The sequence below is a fragment of the Microcaecilia unicolor genome, chromosome 3 (genome assembly GCF_901765095.1).
Source record: "Microcaecilia unicolor chromosome 3, aMicUni1.1, whole genome shotgun sequence".
Taxonomy (NCBI): Eukaryota; Metazoa; Chordata; class Amphibia; order Gymnophiona; family Siphonopidae; genus Microcaecilia; species Microcaecilia unicolor.
In genome coordinates this window covers 344,042,530-344,062,289 of record NC_044033.1, presented here as the reverse complement: position 1 = coordinate 344,062,289, position 19,760 = coordinate 344,042,530, and the positions used below count along the sequence as shown (strand labels likewise).

Below are 19,760 nucleotides of genomic sequence, written 5' to 3'. Positions count from 1 at the left end.
AGAGGGGGGGTAGTTATCAAGGTTCAGTAAAAGCTAAGCTTTTGCTGCAGCTTGATTTTACAGTGGGATTCAGCAACCTGTGCAATAACAATCCCACAACTTGTTGAACTCTATGATAAAAGAAAAAAATGCTGCTTGCAAGCCACATCGCAAGCAGCATTATTCCAATAGCCCAGGAGCATTGAGCCTCAAAGCCATGGCTCGATGCTCCAAGGCCAGAGACTGAGGGTTGTCTGAGCCTTCCCCCACTTCCCCGAAGCATATTCTCACCCCATCGAGCCAATCCCCACCCCCTGATCCAAGACCCCCACCTTCTTACAGGACCTAGCATATGAATTACCTGATGGTCAAGTGGTGATTGGGCAGGAGCGATCCCTGGTCATTCATGCCCTGTCTAGCACCATATCCAAAATTGCACCGAAGTGGTAGTCTTGCGCTACTTATCCCTAAGAGATGAAGTTATCAACATGGAGTACTGTTCAGATGGATTATTTTACCACCAACTTGTGTTATTTTGGCACAGGTCCCATTTTACACAATAACACCTAGTAAAACAACCCATCTTAACGGTAGCCCACGTTGATAATTCCCCCCCCCCCCCCTTAATGGAGAACATAAGACCAATACAAAATGTAGAGTGAGGTATAAACTCTCTGTAATTTAACACCATAAAGGAATGGTGGGGGAAAAGATGTCAGTTGACTGTGGTATCCTTAGAATGCTGTTATGATGTATTGTCACGGCAACCAAACCACAGTTCACAGCTTCTATCATCGGTCAAAAAAACCCCCAACCACACCAATAGATATTTCTTTGTAAAAAATTATTATTGGTGCAAACACATATCTATTGGTGTGGTTGGGGTTTTTTAATGACCAATGTGAACTTGACATTTATCCAGTGAGTTTCTGCTGTGTATTTTGTCACCTTGGAACATAAGGCGAAACAATTGAGCCAAATGTTCATTGTACTTGGATGTTTGGGATAAATTTGATTCATTGATTGAAGCTTAAATATCATTAAATATTTTATACTGGGCTTGATAGATCTTTGGTCTGTCCCAGTATGGCAATGCTTATGTTCTATATGATATTTAGTATGACTTATACATCGTCTTTGAGTATATGTTTCAGATGTAATATGCTAATTTGTAAATATAACAATAGTCCCCCAATACCAGATCAGTGGCATATAAGTTGTTAAATTAAACTGAACTATTAAATTAGAAGTTTTGGGTTTTTTTTTTTAACAGGAGAAGGATGTATAAACTTTTGAATACAGAGCTTCAGTGTCAAGCCTATATTATCAGCCATCTTCAGGCACCAAATAGGGCTTTTATCTTCCTGCCCTATCTTTCTAACTGGCAGGCCAATGCTCAAAAGCTAGCACTGGCACTAGAGGCAATTAGCACTGGACTAGCGCTGGCATTAGGGTGCACAGAATGTTCAGAGGGCACTAGCGCAGAGAACAGCGTGCACCAAAGATAGCTGCCCATAGTATTTAGATGCAGTCAAACTGATGTAAATTGGTTCACTACCTATTCCCTCCCAATGCTCAGAGAAACAGCACACAAAAAACCCTGCCCTAATGCTAGAAACTACCACCAGTTCCAAGGTGGCGCTAAGGAGGCTGAAGAGAGGATTTCTCAAATTTTTTCAATGTAAATAGCAGACAGAAGGATTCCTTTGGTCACAAAGTGCTCCTCCAACCGAAGTAACACTTAATTCAAATGGGGAAACAGCGCTGGAGCCTTCCTCTCCCTCTTTACAGGCAGCAAGCAAATCTTGAAACCAAACACCACAATTCCAAGCTGCACCATAGCAAAAGGAAGGAGGAGAAAAAAAAGAACAAAACAGGTTTTGCCTGGGGCATGGGCACAAGAGCCAGGGCTTTTTTTGTGCCAGTATGCACCGGTATGGCACCTTTTTTTCCTTGCTGCTCATCCAATCTACAGCAGCTCCCACAACAAACAGCAGTGGCAGCCAAAGCAAGCAACAGCAGTCCTTCCCCTACTCTGTGGCGAGTCCTGCATCTGGCCCACTCCCTTCCTCTTACTTCTCCTCTTTCCCGTGATCCTCAATTTTCTTTAACAACTCGGTAGCGAAGTACAGCAATTAAGAGAGGCTGCCGGTGTCGGGGCCTTCCCTCTGCGAGTCCCGCCTAAGCGGAAACAGGAAGTTGAAACAAAGTAGGTGGGACTCGCAGAGGGAAGGCCCAGACGTAGGCAGCCTCTTAATCACTGCACTGCTGAGCCGCTAAAGAAAAGTAAGGAGAGTTGTGGGGAAGAGGGGAGTGAGAGGAAGTGGGCAGGCCAGCTGCAGGACTCGACAGGAAGCGGCAGAAGAAAGGTAAAGAGTGAAGGACAAGAATAGAGGTGTAGATGCCATACTGGGGGGGGGGGGGGCACAGAGGAGGGGAAGATCATTGATGCCATACTTGGAGGGGGGGCAAGATGCCAAAGCAGGGGAGGGCACAGAGGAAGAAAAGATGGCATAGCAGGGGGGAGGGTGTCACAGAGGAGGGAAAGATGCCATATCAGGAGGGGGCACAGCTCAGAGGAGGGAAAGATGGGGGGTGCAGGGAGTGGAAAGATGCTGGCTACAGGGTGAGGGAATAAGGGAAGAGAGGGGATAAACAGTGACACAATGAAGAGAAGGGGCAGGCAGGAACTATAAGGACAGGGATGCAGAGGGGCAATGTTGAAAAGAGGGGGAGAGAGGGACATAGAGGGGGGGCAATGTTGAAAGGGGGTATATAGGGGCACAGAGGAGCATGCTGAATGGGGGTAGATACTCCAAAACAACAGTTTTATATACCACCATGGACTCTGTATTTACTAGAAGGGGTACAGTCTCAATGTCAACTCTCTTCTGTCCTCAAATTTATCTCGGGACTTTTAAGCTTACGTGACTGCTTGTAATCACTGACTTCAAACCCCACCACCTTTGTATCTTACAAAAAGGTGGTATTATATGAACCCTATGGCTCGTTTTACAGTTTTATATCAATTTTTAGTTTCTCTTTTATGTTTTTTTTCTTTGTTACTATACAAGCACAGTCCTTATATTTGCATCACACTCATATGCCAAAAGAAAATGCTGTAATAGTTTTTTTGTTCACATCCCCCCCTCGGATGCCCAATTGTACCTACTCAAGCACTACACACTTTAGATCCGTATATTCATGAGCTTGAATGACACAATGCTGTACTAAATGTGCCCCAGGTGTTCTAGTTGTGATCCTTGAGCGATGTTCCCTCATCCGTGTATGCAGGACTCTGCTTGTCTTGCCCACATACACCCTGCCACATGGGCATGTCACCGCAGGGCCGCCGAGAGGGGGGGACAGGGGGGACAAAAGTCCCCGGGCCCGGGCCTCCAGGGGGGCCCGGCGCCGAGTCCGTGGGTGGTCGCCCCTCCGTCCGACTCCTAGGTCCCTCCGAATTGCAAAAGCGATCTTGTTCAGTTCTTACTTCGTCGGGGGTTACGGCGAGAGCAGCACGCAGACGCAGTAAAAAGCGTGCAGGCTCCCGCTTCAGCCTTCCCTCGTTGTCTGTCTCTCAGCTCTGGTCCCGCCTTTGAGGGCGGGACCACAGACAACGAGGGAAGGCTGAAGCGGGAGCCTGTACGCTTTTCCCTGCGTTCTCTTCTGCATGCTGCTCTCGCCAACCCCCAACGAAGTAAGAACAAGATCGCTTTTGCAATTCGGAGGGAGGGACGGAGGGGGGCCTTGGAATTCAGTCGGATGGACGGAAGGAGAGGGGGGCCTTGGATCTGGGAGGGAGGGAGGGAGTTTAGTAGCGCTATAGAAATGATAAGCAGTAGTAGAAGGGCCTTGGATCTTGGAGGGAGGGGGGAGGCCTTGGATCTCGGAGGGGGGGGGGCAGGCCTTGGATCTCAGAGGGGGGAGAAAGAAGAGATTGCTGGACAAGAGGGCAGGGGGAGAGAGAGAAGAGATTGCTGGACAAGAGGGCAGGGGGAGAGAGAGAAGAGATTGCTGGACAAGAGGGCAGGGGGAGAGAGAAGAGATTGCTGGACAAGAGGGCAGGGGGGAGAGAGAAGAGATTGCTGGACAAGAGGGCAGGGGGAGAGAGAAGAGATTGCTGGACAAGAGGGCAGGGGGGAGAGAGAAGAGATCGCTGGACAAGAGGGCATTGGGGGGAGAGAGAAGAGATCGCTGGACAAGAGGGCATTGGGGGGAGAGAGAAGAGATCGCTGGACAAGAGGGCATTGGGGGGAGAGAGAAGAGATCGCTGGACAAGAGGGCATTGGGGAGAGAGAAGAGATCGCTGGACAAGAGGGCATTGGGGAGAGAGAAGAGATCGCTGGACAAGAGGGCATTGGGGAGAGAGAAGAGATCGCTGGACAAGAGGGCATTGGGGAGAGAGAAGAGATCGCTGGACAAGAGGGCATTGGGGAGAGAGAAGAGATCACTGGACAAGAGGGCATTGGGGAGAGAGAAGAGATCGCTGGACAAGAGGGCATTGGGGAGAGAGAAGAGATCGCTGGACAAGAGGGCATTGGGGAGAGAGAAGAGATCGCTGGACAAGAGGGCATTGGGGAGAGAGAAGAGATCGCTGGACAAGAAGGCATTGGGGAGAGAGAAGAGATTGCTGGACAAGAAGGCATTGGGGAGAGAGAAGAGATTGCTGGACAAAAGGGCAGGGGGGAGAGAGAAGAGATTGCTGGGCAGGGCAGAGGGGAGAGAAGAACTGCTGAACATGGATGGATGATTGGAGGGGGCAGGGGAGAGAGGAAATTTACTGGATATGGTTGGATGGAGGAGAGGCCAGGAGAGAATGAGGAGTTGCTGGACATGGATAGATGGAGGGGAGGGAAGTCAGGAAGGAGATGCACATGGATGGAGGGAAGGGAAGAGAGAAGAAAAGCTGAACATGGATGGATGGAGTGGAGGGCAGGGAACAGAGAAGAAATGATGGACAAGGACGAAGGGAAGGAAAGACAAAGGAAGGAGATGCACACGGATGGAGGGAAAAGGAAGAGAGGAGAAATGCTGGATATGGATGGAGGGGAGGGAAGACAGGAAATACATGCACATGGATGGAGGGGAGGAGAGTGAGGAGAAATGCTCAATTTAAGGGCTGGATCGGAACACTTTCAGGACAGATGCCGAAACTTGAGGAAGGATAGGGACAGGGCTACAGATGGTAGACAGGACGCATAAGGACACAGGAGGATGGTGAGAGAAAAAATATCAAATGGAAAGAAGACACTGCATAAAACAGAAGTTGGGACCAAAGCGAATAGAAAAATTATGATCAGACAACAAAGGTAGAAAAAAGTATTTGATTCAGAATTTATTAATTGGAATATGTCAGCTTTTGGAAATGTGTATCTGTGATATTTTTCATGCAGGTTTCAATTTTTCTAGTATTGCTGCATGCTGAGTCTGACTTCTTGAGGTAACTTTCTAGTTCAGTATTTTGCCTTCATATTTTTTTATTTCTAGTTCCTTATGTCATATCTGTTGCCATGTGTTTTTCATGTGTGATCAAGGTACAGTATTCTGCTAGTGTGTAGTATTTGCAGCCCTTTTTGTTTTGTTTTTTATTAGGTTGTGTACTGGTGTTTTAGAGCCCGGTGTAATTATAGTGCTGCCTTTCCACGCATAAGGTTGTAGTTCGTCCTGTCCTTGGAATTAGTGCTGTTATGGTTTGGTAAGGTTATGAGTGGGTTTTTGCACAAGTTTGTGTATAGTGTTTTGCAGTGGAGAGATTGTGTTTTGGCTTTACTGAGGTGGCACCAAAACATCAGAAAAGGTGTAGAGCCTAAATCATGACACACTACCTCTTGAAGGATCTACATATAGTGCAAGGGCCCGGCAGTGGGGGTGGGGGTGGGGGGGGGCCCAGGGGCGGCCTTGTCCCGGGCCCGGCCCAGTCTCTCGGCGGCCCTGTGTCACCGCATAGATAACATTCAGTGATTGGCAGGTAGTATGTTGTCGTAGTTTATATGTTTTCTTGTCCAAATGATTGGTGAACTGATCAATCTGCAACGTGATAGTTCAGGTAGTGCAATTGGTTCTATTGCACTACTACTACAGCGGGAAGTCTTTTGGACGTATCAGCTTAAGTCAGTGGAACCCACAGGACTAAATACCCACTTACACTGGGGATTTATTTATAAACAAATGACAGTTTCCCGTGAGTTCCAGTAGATAGCCGGGAACAGAGCCATTAAAAGGCATGAGCACCATGTTGAACAGTTATGGCTGGTGTTCAAGGAGAGAAAGACGCAAGTAAGCGCCAGAGCATGATTGTATGATTATATATACCACTTGTCTAAGAGGCTGAAAAAATTAATCTATTGTCCTTATGATTCAGACCTGCAGATAAATCCAGACCCCTCGACAAAGCCGAGGCAAAACAGGAACCTGTCGGGCTCCGGTGGATGAATGAAAATGTGCAGGTAAGTGTTCGATTGTCTTTCAGCATACGAGTGTGATGCAAATATAAGGACTGTGCTTGTATAATAACAAAAAGAAAAAAAAAACAAAAAAACATAAAAAGAGAAACTAAATTGATATAAAACTGTAAAACGAGCCACAGGGTTCGTATAATGCCACCTTTTTGTAAGATACAAAGGTGGTGGGGGGTTCAAGTCAGTGATTACAAGTAGTCACGTAAGCTTAAAAGTACCGAGATAAATTTGAGGACAGAAGAGAGTTGACATTATGAGACTGTTCCCCCTTCTAGTAAATACAGAGTCCGTGGTGGTATATAAAACTATTGTTTTGGAGTGTATGTTGAAGTGTAGAGCTTATTGGGGGTATATAGCCATACATTTTTTGGAAGTGAATGGGGGTAGATAGGCACACAGAGGGGGGCAATGCTGAAAGAGGTAGCTAGGGACACAGGGAGCATGCTGAATGGGGGTAGAGAGGCATACATAGGAGGCAATGCTGAAAAAGGAGAGGGAGATAAGGATACTGGGAGGGCAGATAGTGAACATGGGGGGAGGGGAGGGCCAGGGATACAGCTGGAGATGCTGGAAAAGAGGTGAGAGAAGGACACAGAGGGGCATTTTTGAAAGGGACGTCCATGTTTTGATATGGACGTCCCCGCAAAACATCCCAATCTAGGGGCGGGGAAACCCGTATTTTCGAAACAAGATGGACATCCATCTTTCGTTTTGAAAATACCGGTCAGGGATGTCCAAATCCTTAAATTTGGTCGTCCCTAGACTTGGTCGTTTCTGATTTTCGTCAATAATCGAAACCAAGGACATCATCTCAGAAACGACCAAATGCAAGCCATTTGGTCATGGGAGGAGCCAGCACTGGCTCCCCCTGACATGCCAGGACACCAACCGGGCACCCTAGGGGGCACTGCAGTGGACTTCAGAAAAAGCTCCCAGGTACATAGCTCCCTTACCTTGTGTGCTGAGTCCCCATAAACCCACTACCCACAACTGTACATTACTACCATATCCCTTATGGGTGAAGCGGGGCACCTAGATGTGGGTACAGTGGGTTTCTGGTGCATTTTAGAGGGTTCGGTGTTTCCTCCACAAAACATACAGGTAGGGGGGGATGGGCCTGGGTCCGCCTGCCTGAAGTGCACTGCAGCCACTAAAACTGCTGTCATGGACCAGAGTATGACATCTGAGGCTGGCATAGAGGCTGGCACAAAATAATTTTAAAGATATTTTTTGAGGGTGGGAGGGGGTTAGTGACCACTGGGGGAGTATGGGGAGGCCATCCCCTATTCTCTTCGCTGGTCATCTGGTCATTTTGGGCACCTTTTTGTGACTTGGTCATAAGAAAAAAATGACCAGGTAAAGTCATCCAAGTGTTTGTCATGGACTTGTAAGGCACGCCCATGTCCCGCCGTCACTACGCCTCCGATAAGCCCCCTTGAACTTTGGCTGTCCCTGCGATGGAAAGCAATTGGAGACGTCCCAAAACCGGCTTTCGATTATATCGATTTGGACGACCATGTGAGAAGGACGCCCACCTTCCGATTTAGGTCGAAAGATGGGCGTCCTTCTCTTTCGAAAATGAGCCCGATAGGCACCCAGAGGGGTGATGCTAGAAAAGGAGGGGGGCGAAGGGAACACAAAAGGGTGATACTGGAAAAGAGGTAGAATGCTGACAGTGAAAACACAGAAGGGAAATGCTGGACAGGACAAACAGGGATGCAGAGGGAAGACAGATTTTTATTTATTTTATTTTTGTTACATTTGTACCCCGCGCTTTCCCACTCATGGCAGGCTTAATGCGGCAGGCAATGGCGGGTTAAGTGACTTGTCCAGAGTCACAAGGAGCTGCCTGTGCCGGGAATCGAACTCAGTTCCTCAGTTCCCCAGGACCAAAGTCCACCACCCTAACCACTAGGCCACTCTGCAAAGAAAGGAAAAAAAAAACAGAGGAAAGCAGAAGAGAGGTCCTGGGACCAAAGTGAACGAGAACAAAAATGCTCAGACAACAAAGGTAGAAAAAATAATTTTATTTTACGATAAAGCAGTGTGGTAGCTGTGTCAGTTTTTTTTTTGTTTTATTCGTCGTTGTTAATTTTTATGTAGTGAATGGAACATGTCAGTTTCTGAAATTTACTTCTACTATCTTTATAGTAGTACAGGGGGAAAATATTTTTGTTTTTCTGGTGGTGTCCTCCATGCTGGAATCCGTTTTTTGGGGGGTTTCAGCTGGAAGCCTGAGGCCCTGTTTGACCGCCCCTGTCGTCCCTGCCTAAGACCGGCCCTGGAAAGGGCGCTTCAAGTTGTGTTTCAGTTAATTTCTGCAGGGATACCGATTCTCTCTGAAGGTCTCTAGGATGAATATGGCCTGGTCTCTCATGATTCTTTCAAAAACTTACAGACTTATTACGTCAGAAAGTGTTGCCTCCCTGGAGCAGGGAGAGTTATGCCCTACTGAAAGTGTTTCATATGGGGATGGGAGTGGGGCTTATTTCTGTTCTTCTTTATAGGCCATTAGAATTAAAATATGAAAGGAAGAGGGAAGATTTTTTGGGTCATTCCTTGTTGAAAGCGCAGTGGGAAACCGTGTATATGAATCTTTTGAAAGTCCTGATCACAACTAATTTAGTGAAACATGGCTATAAGATGTTTCAATGGCATTACACTCCAGAGGGTCTTCAGATGTTCTATGGCATGGGCACTGGGTTGTGTTGGAAGGCATGTGGACATATAGGGACTTTTCTACATGTTTGGTGGGACTGTTGTAAAGCACAGGCTTATTGGTCTGCTGTGATCCAGCTGCTGAAGGACGTATTGCACGTCTCCTTACCCAGGGATCTGCATAAGTTTCTCCTAAATGTTCCTTCTCCTGGGTTGGAGGAATATGCTTAGAGACTGGTGGCTTTGGTTACCACAAATGCCTGACCATGCTTAGTCTTATATTGGAAACGAAGGGACATTCCCACTAAGGAACAGCTTTTATTGAAAATCTACCATATACATCCAGTGAAGAAGTTCACGGCACTTCTTAAGGATTCTATGGGGTTCTTTTTGAGTGTTAGGGCACTTTATAGATGGGGTGGAGCCTCTTGTCTTAAATGCATTTAGATGATCATTGAGTAGGTAATTTTGTCTAACTTACCTCTTGCTAGTGCCTGTTCCCTCATTGGCTCTCATAACTGGGGGAGGGGGTAGTGTGGGTACAGTTGTGTAAAGGGGTGGGATTTTCTGGAATTTTGATTATTTGTTCATTAATGTGTGTATTTCCATTTGTTCCTTTTGGCTTGCCAGTTGTAATTGTCCAATTTGTTACTTACTGCACTCAATAAAACTCTTCAAAAAAAATGGGTGAAGGCAGAGGGGCACTTAAGAGAAAGAATGTATAAGTCGTTGGTGAGGCACCACCTGGAGTATTGTGTTCAGTTCTGGAGGCCGTACCTTGCTAAGGATGTAAAAAAAATGGAAGCGGTGCAAAGAAAAGCTATGGTATGAGATTTGCGTTACAAGACGTATGAGGAGAGACTTGCAGACCTGAACATGTATACCCTGGAGGAAAGGAGAAACAGGGGTGATATGATACAGACGTTCAAATATTTGAAAGGTATTAATCCGCAAACGAACCTTTTCCGGAGATGGGAGGGCGGAAGAACGAGAGGACATGATATGAGAGAGTGAAGTGGGGCAGACTCAAGAAAAATGTCAGGAAGTATTTTTTCATGGAGAGAGTGGTAGATACTTGGAATGCCCTCCTGCGGGAGATGGTGGAGATGAAAACGGTAGCGGAATTCAAGCATGCGTGGGATAAACATAAAGGAATCCTGTGCAGAAGGAATGGATCCTCAGAAGCTTAGCCGAGATTGGGAGGCGGGGCTGGTGTTTGGGTGGTGGGGCTAGTTCTGGGCAAGACGACTATGGTCTGTGTCCTGAAAATGGGGCTAGTTCTGGGCAAGACTTCTACGGTCTGTGTCCTGAAAACGGCAGATACAAATCAAGGTAAGGTATACACAAGAAGTAGCACATGAGTTTATCTTGTTGGGCAGACTAGATAGACCGTGCAGGTCTTTTTATGCCTTCATCTACTATGTTACTATGTTACTATGAACGGGTGATGGCAGGAGGGCACATATGAGAGAGAGAGGGAATGGGTGATGGCAGAGGGGCACATATGTGATTCTCAGAAAGAGAAAAGTGAGTGTGTTTGCCCACGCATGTTTTGGTCCTCCAAATCTTACAAAGTATAAAATGTGGCCCCTGCTCTAAGGTTACAGAATACCCATAGTTACGCATGCACCTAAATGTTGGTGTGTAAATGCTGATGTAGTCTGATATTCTATAACTGCAATTACACACATAATTGCCAATATAAAATTTGTGCTTAATATGCAGCTTCTTGGCACCTAACTTTAGGCAACCTGTAGAAAATTACCCCCTGTTTGTATTTGATTCTCATCCAACTTAAGCTCAATTTTTAATTTATAAACTTTTAATAAAAAAAAGGAGAGAGAAAATTCTCACTAAAGAGTTTAATTGGGATTTTCATCAGTAAGTGATTAATAATAGATTAATTCTCAATTCTTTGAAGTTCAGTGAGAAGCAAACATTAAAATAATAGATAAAATATACCTAACAAACTTAAGGGACTTTTGGTTAAGTATCTCTACTCCCTTAGCAACTTTACATAAAACAAATTACCAGTAATAAGATGCAGACAGCAGCAAGTTAGGAACTATCCAGTCCACTACACTACACATAGGACCAAATGATCAGAAGCAAATGTGGGCGCTAGAGGCCATTAACACTGGACTAGCACCGGGATTTGCTAGCGCCAAATGCTCAGAGGCGATGCATGCATGAACCAATGAGCTTACAGCACAATGAGCATGCAAATGCATTCTTATGGAGGTTATTCCCTATTCCTCTCCAATTCTCAGAGGTCAGTGAGTCAAACAAGGGTGCTCTTTCTGTCAACCCTACGCCAGCTCGGCATTAGGGTTGTGCCAAGCCATGGTCTATCAGAGGAATAAAGATGCCCATTGCTTGTGGCCAAGCTATTGCATCTTGGGCAGGCTCCCTTCATAGTCTGGCTTTTTCAGAAAATACAATGCAAAACAAACATGAAAGTAAAAATCAGGAATTGTGGCTTCAGAACTCAAGTATTGTGCCTGTCTCTATGAGGTAATTGCTTTTTGAGATTTGTTTGGCGATTCAGATTTTTAAAAAGTCTGAGGATCAACCATCTTTCTCACTTGGATCCCAAGGTGGAATTCCTGGAAGAGGTAGAGAGAGTGGGGGTCCTTGAGGTTTATTTCAGCTTCTGTCCATGGCTGGCTCCTACTCCGCCTCCTTCCCTCTAGCGTTCTAGACATATGCTGAAGAGCTGTGCTTAATGCACAGCTCTTGAGCGTATGTTCTAGGCACCATCCTCCTCCTAACTTCCAAACAACTCCCTAATGCTCAACACTATGAGTATGCCTATATTTGCATCTCATTAGCATTGAGCATTAGGGAGTTATTCAGATGTGCTGATCCGGTGCTGAACAGTACAGCACCAGAGTTTTGAGCATCTGTGCCTGAGTGCCACATGAATGCTTATATCTCAGTTGGTGAGAGATTGTATGTGAGCACTTGGTGTAAAGAGCTCCTGGTTCTCAGAGAAAAAGGATAATCTCTGGAAGGTAGTGTAGCAGACATAAAGGAACTGATTCAGATGGAGAAGTATATAAATGAGACATATGGGGACACAGTAGAAAAATCCCAACTACATTTTAAAACATATTTTGTTGCATATGCAAAAACTTTGAAGACGTGTGTAAGATATTTGTTTTGCTACCCTTTTTGCTGAATTGTAATAATGGATAGAGATTTTTTTTGCTGTGAGGCCTTTTTCTCCGCCTTGTATAAGTTTGCTTGGGACCGATGATTACTATTTTGCTGTAGCCACAGGTTAGAACATGTTTGGAGATGTTTAGCGCCGAGGTCACGTTTTGGATTTATATATTGTTATTATATGCTTTTTCAGCACTAAGTGTATCTAGACAGATCTGAATTACCCCAACACTGATTAGATAAATGTCTCATCAGGATGTGCAAGAGATAAATGACTACTTCATGGTACATTTGAACAGGAACTGACCAGAGGGGAAAATGGTTTTCAGATCCAGTCCTTACTGGTATACAGGACCTGGTGCAATAAGTAAGAGTGGTGGGGCCAAAAGTCATCACATTTGCTATCACTGGAAGGAAGATCAATAAAAACTACTGCTGTAGCACTTAATTTTATAAAAGGAGATTGATAAATAATGAAATTAGTTAGAAAAAAACTAAAAAGAGTAGTTGCAAGTGTCAAAAGTCGCACTAGGCATGAACAGTATTTAAGAGACCATTTTGGAAGCCCAGATTAAATGCATGCCACACGATAGCTAATGTGGTTTAATGGTGAGGAGGAAGCAATGGGAAAGCCAAAATGCCTTTTTTTTTTTTAGGAAATAGAAAGCAGATACTTAAAGAAAATAGGGATGAGCACAAACATGTTGAAAGATTTAATGTGAATAAGTAATACGGTAGGCTAAAAGAGACTTTGAAAATAAGTCTGCTGTAGCATTAATACAAGTACATCTTAAGGAAAAAGCCTGTGAAGGAATTGACTGAACCACTAGATGACTAAGGAATAATAGGAGTGCTCAGGAAGGAAAAACTGGAGAGTCATGGGATAGGAGGTAGTGTTCTATTGTGGACTAAAAACTGGTTAATAGATAGAAAACAGAGAGTAGGGTTAAATGGTCAGTATTCTCAATGGAGAAGGGTAGATAGTGGGGTTCCCCAGGGTCTGTGCTGGGACCTCTGCTTTTTAACAATTTATAAATGATCTAGAGATGGGAGTAACTAGTGAGGTAATTAAATTTGCTGATGACACAAAAGTTATTCAAAGTTGTTAAATCGTAAGAGGATTTTGTAAAATTACAAGAGGACCTTATGAGACTGGGCATTCAAATGGCAGATGACGTTTAATGTGAGCAAGTGCAAAGTGATGCATGTGGGAAAGAGGAACACGAACTATAGATACATGATGCAAGGTTCCACATTAGGAGTCACCAACCATGAAAGGGATCTGTGTCATCGTTGATGATACGCTGAAACCCTTTGCTTAGTGTGCAGCGGCAGCTAAGATAGCAAATAGAATGTTAGGTATTATTAGGAAAGGATTTGAAAACAAAAATCAGGATGTTATAATGCTTTTGTATTGTTTCATGGTGTGACCACATCTCAAATATTGTGTGCAATTCTGGTCTCCGCATCTCAAAAAAAAAGATATAGTGGATTTAGAAAAGGTACAGAGAATGGCAACGAAAATGATAATGGGGATGGGATGACTTTCCTTTGAGGAAAGTTTAAGGTGGCTAGGGCTCTTTAGCTTAGAGAAAAGACAGCGGAGGAAAGTATGATAAGAGGTTTATAAAATAATGAGTGGAGTGGAATGGGTAGACTAGGATGCATGCAATGAAGCTACATAGTAGTAAATTTAAAACAAATTGGAGAAAATATTTCTTCACTCAACGTGTAATTAAACTCTGGAATTCATTAGCAAAGAATGTAGTAAAAGCAGTTAGCTTAGCGGGGTTTAAAAAAAGGTTTGGCTCATTTCCTAAAAGAAGAAGTCCATAAGCCATTATTAAGATGGACTTGGGAACATTCCACTGCTTATTTCTATTTCTGGGATCATGAGGTTTCATGAGTATACCTGGGATTAAACACAGATAAGTGACACAGCTCCGTTTTCTTCCTATAGTATGGATATACAGCTGCAGAGAGTGAATTGCAAGGCAAAGTATTGGAAGAGATGTGCCTGATATAGCATAGACTGTGGCTGTATTGAGTTTGTAGACATTTTTAGTATGTCCTGCAATCAATAGCAGTTGGAGCACGAGTGCTGCAATTGACCAGTTAGCAAAAGAAAAATTAAAACAAAGAAATAATATATAGACACTTAAACACTGGAAAGAAATGTTTGTTTTGAATGATATTTTGCACGAAAGGAGGTTGGGGGCAGTCAATGATTATACAGTGTCACGAAATATGGGCTCACCGTTCTGGTGACAAAAGATTGCCCAAGTGACTGTATGAGACATCCCCTTCATTAACTGACAGCACTGCATTACAGGTTCCACCACTACTAGGTTGTGTGTTATTCAATTGCATATAGGTGGTACCTGGCCATTTATTGTTTGAGAGTATTTCTAGGATAAGCAGCATAAAATGTATTGTACTGTTTGGGGATCTTGCCAGGTACTTGTAACCTGGATTGGCCACTGTTGGAAACAGGATGCTGGGCTTGAAGGACCTTCAATCTGTCCCAATATGGCAATGCTTAGGTTCTCATGTTCTAAAAAGAAATAACTAAAAGTAAATATTAAAATGTAGTACATTTTCCCCCTGATATTCAGGGTTATTCAACCAGCCAGAACGGCTGCTGACTGTTTAAATAGAACTTAACCGGCTATCCACCGATATTCAGTGAGGGATAACCAGCTATCCCCCCACTGAATATCCCCAGTTAGAGGCTAGCAGATTTCCCATTATACCACATAATATAACCAGCTATCCAAGTACTTGATAAGGTGGATTATTGCTGTTTAATGGATAAACTTACTGCTTTGAGGCGGGGAGGAGTGATGAAGTTTCTTAAAACATGGACTCCATATTTGGAGTGGCGTGGACTTTCAGTGTGACAGATGGATAACGGAGGGGGTTCTTAGCGTCTAGTGATGGTCATATATATTTGAGTTACTCCGGGGGGGGGGGGGGGGAGAGGGTGGGGTGGGTATTGTTGATGCTGTATCGTTGAGGTGTGACTTGACTCTTGTATTATGTCTGCCTGCCTTTTTGTTTTTGTATGGAAAATGTTAATAAAAACAACTTCAAAAAAAAATATATATATATAACTAGCTACCCACCAATTTTTAAAGCAAGCTTAGTGGCCATAATTGGTCATGCAAAACCACAGAATATTTCTTGCCTGTTTCAAGATAACTGGCTAAATCTGAATATCTATGTAGCCGGTTATCTTGAAACCAGCCAAAAATAAAATGGATCGTCAATGTTGGTCACCAGAAATGGCCCAGAATTGACTATCCGGGCTCAGCACTGACCTCAGGAGTTAGCCAGTCTAACTCCCGCGGTCTGATATCAGCCTCTTTTTGACTAGCTTTCTTTTTTTCCTACATTTCTTTATAGAAATTTACAATATAAACATACAACATAATTCCATATAGGAAATCTTCCTAACATTGAAATATAATCAGAAGGAACCAAAGTTATACGAATTAACAATTTTCAAATCCCAATAGATAGCATGGGAAAGGATGGAAAAGAAAAAAAGTTACAAAACCTGTCAACAGAAATAAAAGTATAACAACATAAATCAAAAACCCTCTGACTTCAACTATGAAAGATTAGCCAATGCACTTGTCTTCCCTTCTATAAATCTCTTAAAAGGGGAGTTATCAACTTGGGCTACTGTTAAGAAATGTTATTTTATTTTAAAACCCATTTAGTAGTAACCTTACTGCATAATACAGGACCTGTGATAAAACAGCACACGTTAACGGTAAAACAACACATTTTAACGGTAGCCCATATTGATAACTACATCCCTTCATCTGCAAAGGGTCATAAAAACATGATGGACTTCTTTGAATTTTATAAGTTATTTAACAGGAAATTTTTATAACAAAATCAGCCTCCATTTCTAATGGCTTTTGACAAAAGTCCTGAAAAAACTGTGCTTATCCTGAGTTCCCTTTCTTAAATCAGGATAAACCCACACCTTCTGGCCTAAGAAGGAAACATGCTTTGTTGCTTTAAAAAAATGGGCAATGACGTCCTAACATTAAAAAAAAAAAAAGGGACGGCCCTGACAAGCAATTGGACGTTTTTCCCCAGTGACAGCTAAACACGCTGTGATTGGCGGAGAGAGACCTGGAGGGGGCATAATCGAAAGGGACGTCCAAATAGTTTTTTTATTTGGACATCCTCGCAGAAGAACACCCATCACAAAAAAATCTGGGGAAAAATGTCCAATTACTCGTCGGGGCCGTTTTGTTTTTTTAAAGGTTTCAGTGAAGGACATCCATGTTAGGCGCTTTGAGCACTTGAACGTGGCTAGGCAGTGAAGGACGTCCATAAAAGGACGGCCCTGATGAGCACTTGGACGTTTTTTCCCCCCCAATTTTTTTTTTGTTACATTTATAGAAGTTTTTAGAGGCTGCGCGGCCCCAATGAGAGGTACAGACCTCCCGTTAGATTTTCCACCGTTAAAATCAGAAAACGGTAGTGCATCTCATTACGATACGATTTATACACATTGGGGTACTAATTTGCTCATCTACATTCTGTTTTCCTTATCTGCTACCATGATCGGAAAAGGGCTCGGAGAAGCATTTAGTGCATGCCACGGTTTACTATATGCTCGTTAAGTTTAGTGCATCTGGCCCCAAGTGCCTCTTTTTGATTGGAGTCCCCTGACCACTGTTTCCATTAGCACCACTTCTAAAATGTTTATCCATAGGGCCTTTAACCACTAGAGTAGACACCACAGATCCTTTTGCCATACATACAAGGTACAATACTCCCAATACAAGACTAAGCAAACAGTCATGAGAAGGATGTTGAAAAATTCCAAAGGCACCACCAAAACAGCAGAATCTTCCCCAAGTCTCTCCATGACTCTGAAGGGGCTCCTAAGGGAAAATGCTTGCATACCACAAACACAGCTAGCTTAGTCTTAAAGGTCTCTTCAGTCATGCTGATAGCATCAGCAGGTTTTCCTCCTTGCCCTCTGTCCACACAAAAGTTTACAGCCTGGCTCAGACTCATTTTGCCTCACTTATACCTCCAAACATCACTCAGTTTTAAAGACAGTCAACAAGGCTAAACTAAACATATAACTGAATATTGTCAGATAATGCCAGTGTATGCATAATTGCATTTGAAAATTGGTCCAATAGACTATAATTCTTTCATATGGACTATTCCCAGTCTAGTCAATAAAACTCTTCCAGCAATAGTACAAAACAGAAGTAGAATGTTTCACTTTACAACTCGGCAGGAAAACAGAACAGTAACCCTTGTAGACACAAAGAAGAAACAGTCACAACAAGGGTGACAAAAGGAAGGGGCAGCAGACGTTGTCCAAAATAACACCTTTATTGAAACATCCAGAGACTCGACATGAGCCTTTGTGGGCCGAGTCTCTGGATGTTTCAATAAAGGTGTTATTTTGGACATCGTCTGATGCCCTTTCCTTTGTCACCCTTGTTAAGACTGTTTCTTCACTTTACAACCCATCATACAAAAATGATTATATTCATATTCTGGTACTGCAATATATAAACTCCCTCCACTGCCAGACACTATGTGAAGTAACAAAAAAACTCTGCAATTTTTATTGAACATTTTCAAATGTTGTGTTACCTCAATTGGATTATTGTAGTGTTTTATATGGTGGATTAAACTCAAAATTACTTAAGTTGCAATTATTGCAAAATACTGCAGCCAAATTGATCTACGACTGTTTGTGTTATGATTATGAAATACCATTGCTTAGAAAGCTACATTGGTTACCAATATCTGCTCTGATAGTTTTCTCTCCTTCCACGGTTAATAGCTTATCCAGCACTTCGAGAAAATTCTCGTTTCTATTCTACTCTGTTGTTGGGGTTTCCATCTGCTAGGAAAGTTCATTATCAGAGGGTTAATAAGGGCTCTTTTTCTTTCCAGGCCAGTAAATTGTGTAACTCTATACCTGCACAAATTCATGTGATTTCAGGTTATCTACCATTCTATAAGGTATAGAAATTTTATTTTTTTGGTAATTATCTGAACGCATACGTTTGTAAGCCTTCTTAACTTTTCAGTATATGTTTTGAATTTAAGTAACCCACTTAGACTCTTTATTGATATCAGAGGGATATAAATACCCTGAATAGAAATAAATAGCAGCATCAAGTCCAAGAACTCAAACTGCACCAACCTTACCTATGAAAAGTTTGTACTGCAAGTATTCTAGAACACCAGTGCACTTCCAGGTAGAAAAAGAGAACAAGCAAGATTGCTAGAGGTTCCTTCACTGAATCAACAAACTAAAGAATCCTTCATCTTGATTACACAATGTGTTGATCTTTCTCTACCACTTTCTCTGGTTGATTTGTTTCCTAAGTTATTTTCCAGGATCTCATTTCCATTTTGTTTTCCTTTCCTAAATCTCTCTGATGTTGATCCTTCTGTGTCATCTTTTTTCTCCATGTCTCTCGCTTTTTTTAATCTATAGTTGGATTTTACTCCTTCCTCTCTCTGTACTTAACTCAGCAGTTCTATTTCACAACTGTCTCATTCCTTCTACAGACTCCTATTTCCTCATCTTTCACTCATTTTCAGTCACCCATTTCCACCACATATACTAATCTCCTTCCCAGCATAAATTTACCTTGAGCCCCATTTACCTTTTGCCTCTTATCCCCTAATCAGTCCCAGCTTTTTCTCTATGTTATCCCTTTGCCAACTCCAGTCCCTTTCTATTTTATCCTCTATCTAGGTTCTCATTTCCCCTTTTACTTCTCCCCCATTTCTACCCTCTCACCTCCTTCAAAAGATCTGTCCCCTACCTTTGTGTCTCACCCACTCCATAACCCTCTGTCTATTTCAACTGCCTCCTAACCCCTCCTCAAATATTTCAAGTCTTTCAAACCATCTACCTTCCCCATATTACTGCACTCAATATCAGAGCCCTACTCATACACCTCACCCAATCAACCAGACCCCACTGTCCTCCTAATCTCTGGTCAATTTCGTAGTCTCCCCTATTTTCTCAGCTAATTCCTAAATTCCCACTCTTCCATCCTATTCCTGAGTTGTTACTCACAATCTCACCCAAGCCATGACAGCTCACTTATACTTCTAATACCTAGCCAATCTTAGAGCGTCTTCTTCTGGTCTCTTACCCAATCTTACACTCCACTTAAGTCTAAATCCTTACTGTTCTGCATTCTCATGTCCCCAGTACTTTTCCCATCCTGCCTCCTTCTCCAGCACCCACCCTTTAACTTCCTTTTTCAATATTCATTTACCCTGCTTTTCCTCATCCTTACCCCAGCATCAATCCCTATTCCCCTCCTTTTCAGCCTTCTTTGTACATGCCCTTGCTTTTTCATTTCCTCACATAATCTGTCCTCTTCTCCCTTCTTACTCCCCCAGCATCTGCACCGCTCTCACACTGCCTCCAGCATAAGCCCTTTTTCAATCCCAGCCCCCTATCATAGCCCCAGTTCC

General features: G+C 43.3%; 1 protein-coding gene across 1 annotated transcript in view; it reads right to left on the bottom strand.

The window, feature by feature from the left end:
- RGS17 (regulator of G protein signaling 17) overlaps window positions 1–19,760 on the bottom strand; it is a 153,811-nt gene that overhangs the window by 97,168 nt on the left and 36,883 nt on the right. The window lies entirely within an intron of this gene.